At 34.8% G+C, this 8758-nt stretch overlaps 1 pseudogene; it reads right to left on the bottom strand.

Moving 5' to 3' along the window:
- Positions 1-750: 750 nt before the first annotated feature.
- LOC149181346 (uncharacterized) lies at positions 751-1732 on the bottom strand (annotated as a pseudogene).
- Between the last annotated feature and the right edge of the window lie 7026 nt (positions 1733-8758).

The following is an 8758-nucleotide window of genomic DNA, read 5'->3' as shown; positions in this document are numbered from 1 at the left end:
ACTTTGTTATTTTTTTTCACTTTTTATCATATTGATCATCCATTCCGTGATATTAATATTAACATATATTATTATAATATTTAATTAATATAATATTATATATTAGTACTATGTTATATTATATTATATGATATAGTTAATACTAATTAGTTAACTATATAATATAATATATATAATCATTACTGTAATATTTCTATATATGTGAGATATTATAATGATTATAATATATTTAAATGTAAATTTTCATAACTATTTATATAGTAGATGGATGTTTTAAGTTACAATATAGTTAATATATATTTTTATTAATTAAAATAATATATATTTATAATTAATATTTTGAAATATATATTAGCAAATCTCATCAAGTTAGTCTTGTATTCATTTGACATAGGATTTTGTATAGCTATGCTCTTGTTGCAGCATGCACTAGTGATTAAGGGATTTGAACACTAAACACCTCCTTACACATAATACTTTTTTTAAACATCATCAATTAAACTACCACTAAGACTTATGTTACATATAATATTATTAAATCATACTTTATTTACATTATTTTATATATAACATTACTAAATCTAATTATACTTTATTTACATTATTTTATATCTAATATTACTAAATCTTATCTCTTTATATATAGGCATACTCTTTAAAAAAAATACTTTTGAGTCAGAATTAGGCCAAACAATAAGACTATGTTCAAAGGAATTATGCCAAAAAAAATTACTTGCGTGTATTTTTTTCTTAGGGAAACCTGTTACACCAATTTTGAGACAGTCAACTGCTATCCACAAATACACTGGCTCATATAAATTGAAATAAAAACAAATTAACTCCAAAGAAATTATGATATAACCTAAAGAAAAGCAGGTCTAATACGAACTTTCCTTGTCCTTGAACTTTTATGTAATCAACATCCAGAGCCTCCAACTCCAATACAGACGACATTTCTTGAGACTACGACTTCTCTATTGGTAATAATTCGCTACATTTGTTAACGTTTTGGTTTTTATAAGTAGAACTTCGGCGTAAATCACATAAAGAAAGACATTTGTCGATGCGTTTCGAACCAACCAGTGTGGTTCATCGTCAAGACAAGTTGAAGAAACAGATCCAGCTTTGCATGTTAAATAGTCTCAGCAGAGCCTCCAACGGCTATCTTGACCAATGGCTAAACGTTGGCGGCGGCCCCCTTCTTTCTCTGCATGAATCGAGCCTCTCGACGACGTACGTTTCAAGTGCCGAGGTGGGAGTACTGGAATGATATTCGTCGAGTTGCTGGATTTGGCTATGGCAATCAGAAAGCTGGCTACTGGATGTGGTTGAGGAGATTTCAGAGGAGCCAGTGGAAAAGTTGGGGTTGGAAGTAAGTGGATTAGCTACACCGGCGTGGGCCTGACGATGCTTGAAGGACCTGCAAACAATTTCAAGGGGGAAGTTGAGAATGGCGTTGAAGCCTCTCATGGTGAAGGAAGCCTGATCGTAAGCCATGGCCACCTCCTCTCCCGTTTCAAATGTTCCCAACCATACACGGACTCCATGCCTCGTCGAATCCCTTATCTCCGCCACGTATTTTCCCCACAGACGCTTCCTCACTCCTCTATAATGCATTTCACTCCCTTTCGAGACCGAGCGCTGTAAATCCGATGGGCACACTCGAATTTCCACTGCAGCTTGCGCATGAGCTTGAGTGCCGACTCCAATGTTTCAATTGCAGTTGACACATTTCTCATTAGGGATATGGGCAACATCTTCTGGCTCGAGAAAATGGAAATAGAGCAGGACTATTCATTTCATAAAATAATTCGAGGAGACTACCCAATTTGAATTCAAAATTTTGGGTGGCACTTACTAATTTGAAATGTTGGATGGGGACTGGGGCATTGAATGAATGTATGTGGACGTATTGAATGAAGGGTTGAAGTCCAAGCAGTGCAGTCAGATAAATAAAGTTGCAATGATGGAGCTGCAGGAGTCGAGCCGTGAACACTGCGAGAGAAAGGAGAAACCATGCCGGAGTCGATCCGTGACCGCTACCAGAGAAACCATGATGATGCATGGACATGTATGTTAATCTTTTCATGCACTAAGCCAATCATTGGCTTAGTGACTTGTTTTTAAGAGTTGCCATCTCATGTCGTATCTGCACGAAGAGAATATAGTTATTCGAGCACTAACAACATTGTTTTTTTTGTTATATTTTTATAAAATCAGGTAAGAATTTTTCTAAATTTAAGTTGTAATTGTCAAACTTCAATATTTTGAGTGTGCTAGAGGTTTTTGGTGATGCTGAATCTATTTATACTATAAAAATATGATTCAAACACTGCTACTACTTTTTGTCCAACACTTTTAATAGTCATGACAATTCCTCACCTCCTTAAACAACTCCATTAGAGAATGGAAAAACATATATATTATACTGATTGTGTCACATACCATGGTAACCTCGCATGTAAAAGCAGGGAGTTAGAATTTTTATACAAATTACCCACAAGTAATTATCCAATTCACAACTCCACAATTCCTCATTAACCATTAGATATAATCTTCATTAGTACATCAAGTAAATTGCAATAAAAGACAATAAGTTGCATAACCAATAACCACCACTGTGGTAGTGTAATAACATAAACTGTCTCATGAATCCTTGCATCATTTTCATGATTTCCTTAACCATATTAATTAATATCATACCTGGACATTATAGTTATGCCATCAAATAAAGAACCATCAACATCAAGGATTCATCATCATCAAACTGACACAAAAGGCAATCACACCATTGAACACCAATATACCCTGAAAACCCCGTAGGGTGAAAAAAGAAAAAGTTTAATCTTATTATTAAACGCTCGTGAGGGATTTCACCCCTCACTCAATGGATTATAAGGGATTCTGTTCCTTAACCATTGTTATAAAATCATTACAATGAATTATCGTTAAGTTGTCACATTACTAGCTAAAGGCTAATACAGTTTTCATGTAATCTTTTACTTACATACCGCCACATACAACATTACTTGTGGCATGATTGTTCTAGCAATGTACGTTCCTGCAACTAGAACTCTTCTGCATGGACCATTGATCACTTTCCTGCCACAATTGTTAACATCACTTTTCTTTGGCATCATCCGCCATCGTTTCCTGTCAATGTTGTCGTCAACAAGCTTTGGCAACAAGATTAGATACCATATTAATGAATCAATAATCAGCCTCTAAAGAGATCTTTTAACATCTACTCATATGCATGAGCAAGCATGAGATACTAATTAACTAGTACATATACTCAAGTAAATATTGTTTTACCTCCACAATGTGTATTCATACTAATGCATAATTCTCTTTAAGAGATCTAACTCGTTAGTTCTACTAACATGTATAACACATTCGTTATATCTTCATACATGTAATAAACTGTTATCTCTATGCTTAAGCACATATGTTCTTTTCACATAGTTATTTTTTTGAGAACTGAACATAGTCTCTCTAACATACAAAGAACATAACTCCATATCACAATGACTATTCCTTGTTCATACCATTGCTTATCATATTAGCCCTTCTTTAATGTATGCAACACATATTCCCCTCACTAGAATACTACCATCATTTCATACAACAAACCACATACCTCTTTCTTAAAGGAAGTCATTATAACCTCATTTCTCTATCTTCCTATATGAGGGTTTCTCAAGCTTCCCTTTCAAGAAATTATTAAAGATATCCATCTTTATGCATAAAAATCAAGATACAAAAACAAGGTTTACTTACCCTTTATGCATCAAAATCAAGAAATCAACACAACTCATCTAACAAGACAATCTCTTCAAGAGATTATTATTTTCAAGAAAGTTAACATGATCACTTTCTCTATGTACACACAGACTCATATTTCCAAAGTCACAATAGCTACCCTTATGTGCATGCAACATGTGTTTTTTTCCTAACACAATTATTTTTACTTCAATGCACATAGTCTTTTCATGAAACAAGTATGGATTCTTGCTCTTGCATGAACACTATTCATGTGTGTCTTTTAAGGAAAGAATCTCTATCTTTGTTTTTCAAAAGGTCTCTTATAAAGTTATTATTTCCGTGCATGAAGAATGCTCTCTTTTTCTAAAAGACACTATATTTGTGTATATAAAACATACGTTTTTATTCAAGAAGGTTAGAATGATTATCGATGTGCCAAGAAACGCATCATATCACAAATTCTATCATGCGTGCAATGCATAAATTTTCCACAAGAAACTTCAAAATTAACTAGTATCCCAAAGCAATAAGCATATATCCCTTTCCAATAAAATCCAACTTAACTTCTATTTCTTTTATATGCATTCTTTCTTTCCATAAATGCAATATTAACTTCTATTTCTTTAATATGCATTCTCTTTTCCAAAGATGCAATATTAACTTCCATTTCTTTAATATGCATTCTCTTTTCCAAAAATGCAATATTTACTTCTATTTCTTTAATATGCATTCTCTTTTCCAAAAATGCAATATTTACTTCTATTTCTTTAATATGCATTCTCTTTTCCAAAAATGCAATAGCTATTGTTTGAATATGTATTCTCCTTACCCAAAATAGCTATTTCTATGAGCAAAATAACATATACTTATCTCTTTAGTTGACCAGCGAGAAATCCAAATCATGCATTCCAAACATTCCAGGAGGAAATTGAGCATGAAGCATCAAAAGATGATCTACGTGAGAGGGATTTTTATAGAATATGTCTTGCCAGAAGCCACAGTAAATATGGAGCGCACAAGAGCTGCGGCGATGGCAGCCTTAACCTGACCTCTTCGTGGAAAGGCTTCCACCCGGCTATGAGAACCCTCACGAGAATTTATCGCCCACCGCCCTTTACACTTCAGGTTGTGCAGCAGAAAACTAAATGCCAATGATATTTCCCTAGAAGGTACTCTCTAACTTGACCACTATAATAGCGTGCCAGTGGATGTGCGAATTCATGGTAACTCCATCAGGTAAACCAAGAATTAAATGGAAGTGAAGAGTTGTGACAGAGACAAGAATAACCCGCGACATGCCTGGTATCCACCCCAAATACCATTGTAGAGCCCCCAACTATTGCATGAATTCCCTCCAGCAAGAAAACATGCATAAAATGATGAACCTAAAACCCTGCCAACTACTGCATGCATCGCTTTTCTTTCAAAGGATCGGTTTTGGATGATGCACTATCACCATTACCTGCAAAAAGGAATGTTGTCCCCTTTCATAACATGGGAAACAAACATCTGTACCCTTTCTGAACCGAAAGGCAATTTCGGTGGAAGTTTATCTCCCACACCCACGCCCTCCTCCGCAGAAGAAGCTGCCTCCGTATTATTGACAGTTGAAGCAGTAGCTATGGGTGCAATTGTAATGCTCATCATCAATATAATCATAACGAAAGCAATTGGCACCTAGAATTCCGACCCCTAATGCCAAAAGGGATTGACCTTTTCTGCTGCAATTTGAGGTCTTGTGGAGGCCTCATGCTCCGAAAAATAAGCACGAAATGAATGGCGATACAGAAATGGATTTATAACCATTTACGATCATGCAGATTATGGCTCCCACTATCCTTGCCTTAACAGCCAAACTTATTATCCTAGCTCTTTCTTTCCTTTCTTGATTTCAGGAATATCAAGAATTAGTTTTTATAACTGATTCATAATTTAAAATTACTTTTACACCGACTTATTACGATAGGGATATTACATACTCCCCCCCTTAACAAGAACACCGTCCTCGGTGTTCATCTCTCGTTGAGAACTTGAGATTTTACTGATGGTATAATCATCTAAATCGCACAAAAAGTGATCCTTCCTCTTTAAAATCAAAGATTTCATTCCAAGAAATGACAACAACAAAATAGTAATGATATAATCATAAGAAAGATCAATATTCATAAGCATTCATAACTGCAAAAATATGCAAGTTCTAATTGCCACCACTTGGCCCTTATTCAAATTCAAAAACCAAACTCTATATCAACTTACCATTACTTACCATCTACTCTCGAAAATTATGAGCACTTTCACATAAGCATCTTAATAGTGGTTGGACAACCCATCAACCCTCCATGGTAAGTAATCCTGTAATATTTGACAAACAAATTCAATCGCATTAGTCATAATATTGTGAGTCAAATGAAATACTTTTAACTATCAATCAATTGTGCAATGTTAGATGATTTTTAAATCACAGTACTTTTACAAGTACTTAAGAGCTCATCACTACTCCACATGCACATTGAATTAACTTTCACTAAAAAAATCCACAGAGTACTTCTAAAAGTACCAAAAGAGCACCTAGCTCTCTAATCATCAAACAGTCAATCATTGCATCAAGTGAAAATTGCCTTAGCCCCTACTAAGACGTTCACAAGATTAATAATTCAATAAAGGAATTAAAATTTCCAATAACTCCTTATTGAGCACTAAGCTCATTTCCTGTTAAATGTGCATGACATTTTTACACATCTATATATGAAATTCATTTTTAACATAACATATAGCTGATTAGTTAATTTCTTTAGCTATGAGAACCACAATAGGCTAAAGAATTCCCAACCCAAGGGAACTAGTTTCCACAACCTGATCGAGTCATTTTCACATCCAGACAGTTTCTTTGATAGAGACCTTACCAGGTCTAACATGGAATTCCACTGGCCAACCAGCTCAAGAATTCCAATGACCACATAAACTCTTTTCCCTTATTGAGATAATTTATCTCTAGGGAGAAGAAATCCGGGCAGACAAGTACCATCAACCCCTCCGGGCAGGTAACTGCCATCAACCCAAGGCATTCTAGCCTTTCACAATCCGGGCAGACAAGTACCATCAACCCCTCCGGGCAGGTAACTATCATCAACCCAAGGCATTCTAGCCTTTCACAACTATCTGCAACTGTCTGGCATGTTAAATTTCTCTTTTATCACTATCCCCAAGGTAATTGACATAATGAACCATATAATCATTATCATTAACAAAACAAACATGCATGTATACGATGCATCTACACTTAACCCTCAACATGGGTCCACAACATCTAGATTGTTAGGAAACACAACTGACATACATGTTGTATGCATTCTGATTTCTAAATAGCACAATCATGCATATCATATAACATTATTTTTTCTCATTCATGATTGCAATTCTCATTGCAACATTTTACGTGACAAGTTTTCTTGTTGTCATTAAGCTACCACTGCTTAATCCCATTAGCAACATTAGTTATACATATGCATCCTTTAACAAGTATTCACTTCCCTAATTTTTTTTAGTTTGCAGCACAATATTATCATGCATAAAAGTATATGCAAATATTCATTACTGTGTAAATGCCTATGATAGTTGAGGTAACAATCCAATCATTTCCAATTTCCCACAATGTATTGCCATTAACAGACCAATACAGGAAGTAACTGCCACAATCACTTGTTTGCGAATTGTGATAAGCTTAAATCAAATTCAATTCATGCACATAAGTGCTATTAGTTAGTCACACAACACTAACCAATCACAACTACCAATCATCTTAATGGAACCATGGCAAAACTTAATCAAACATTAGTTATGACAATCAAGTCTCGCTACTTGACTCATTGCATATTTTCAATATCTAAAGGGGTTCTTCTAATGTCCTTTTAAAACAATTTGTCATCCTATTCAAGGATGTTCCCCATAATTTATATTCATGCATTGGCTCATTAAGTTTCATTCATTGTAACTTCAATCTTGTTTATAAATGCATCATTGTTATTGCCATATTTGTAAATCAAAAGTTGGTGGTTGATTGTCACTTTCCTCAATGAGTGTTCAATATTGTTCTTAAGTGCGACAAAAGTTTCATTGTCTTTTATCCTCATCAGGAATCCAATGTCATGAACATAATTATGCAGAAACTTATTACTTACTACTCAAAGAAGTTTAAACACAAATCACACTTATCATGCCAAAAGTAGTGTACTACGTAGATCAATATGTGAATGGTTAAACTCATACCTGAGTTAATGCCCACTAGTGGCGTACCTCAATTTCTTTTCTGCTTACCAATTCCCAAAGCTGCCAGTGCAGCAACCTTTAGCTCTGATACCACTTGTCACATACCCCGGTAACCTCGCATGTAAAAGCAGGGAGTTAGAATTTTTATACAAATTACCCACAAGTAATTATCCAATTCACAACTCCACAATTCCTCATTAACCATTAGATATAATGTTCATTAGTACATCAAGTAAATTGCAATAAAAGACAGTAAGTTGCATAACCAATAACCATCACTGTGGTAGTGCAATAACATAAACTGTCTCATGAATCCTTGCATCATTTTCATGATTTCCTTAACCATATTAATTAATCTTATACCTGGACATTATGGTTATGCCATCAAATAAAGAACCATCAACATCAAGGATTCATCATCATCAAACTGACACAAAAGGCAATCACACCATTGAACACCAATATACCCTGGAAACCCCGTAGGGTGAAAACCAACAAACGTTTAATCTTATTATTTAATGCTCGTGAGGGGTTTCACCCCTCACCCAATGGCTTATAAGGGATTCCGTCCCTTAACCATTGTTATAAAATCATTACAATGAATTATCGTTAAATGTCACATTACTAGCTAAAAGATAATACAGTTTTCATGTAATCTTTTACTTACATACCGCCACATACAACATTCCTTGTGGCATGATTGTTCTAGCAATGTACGTTCCTGCAA

Source organism: Pinus tabuliformis, chromosome 3_2 (genome assembly GCF_031772625.1).
Source record: "Pinus tabuliformis cultivar Carrire ecotype Pingquan chromosome 3_2, CPIR1, whole genome shotgun sequence".
Classification (NCBI taxonomy): Eukaryota; Viridiplantae; Streptophyta; class Pinopsida; order Pinales; family Pinaceae; genus Pinus; species Pinus tabuliformis.
The sequence above is the reverse complement of the archived record's forward strand: the minus strand, read 5'-3'. Positions and strand labels throughout refer to the sequence as shown.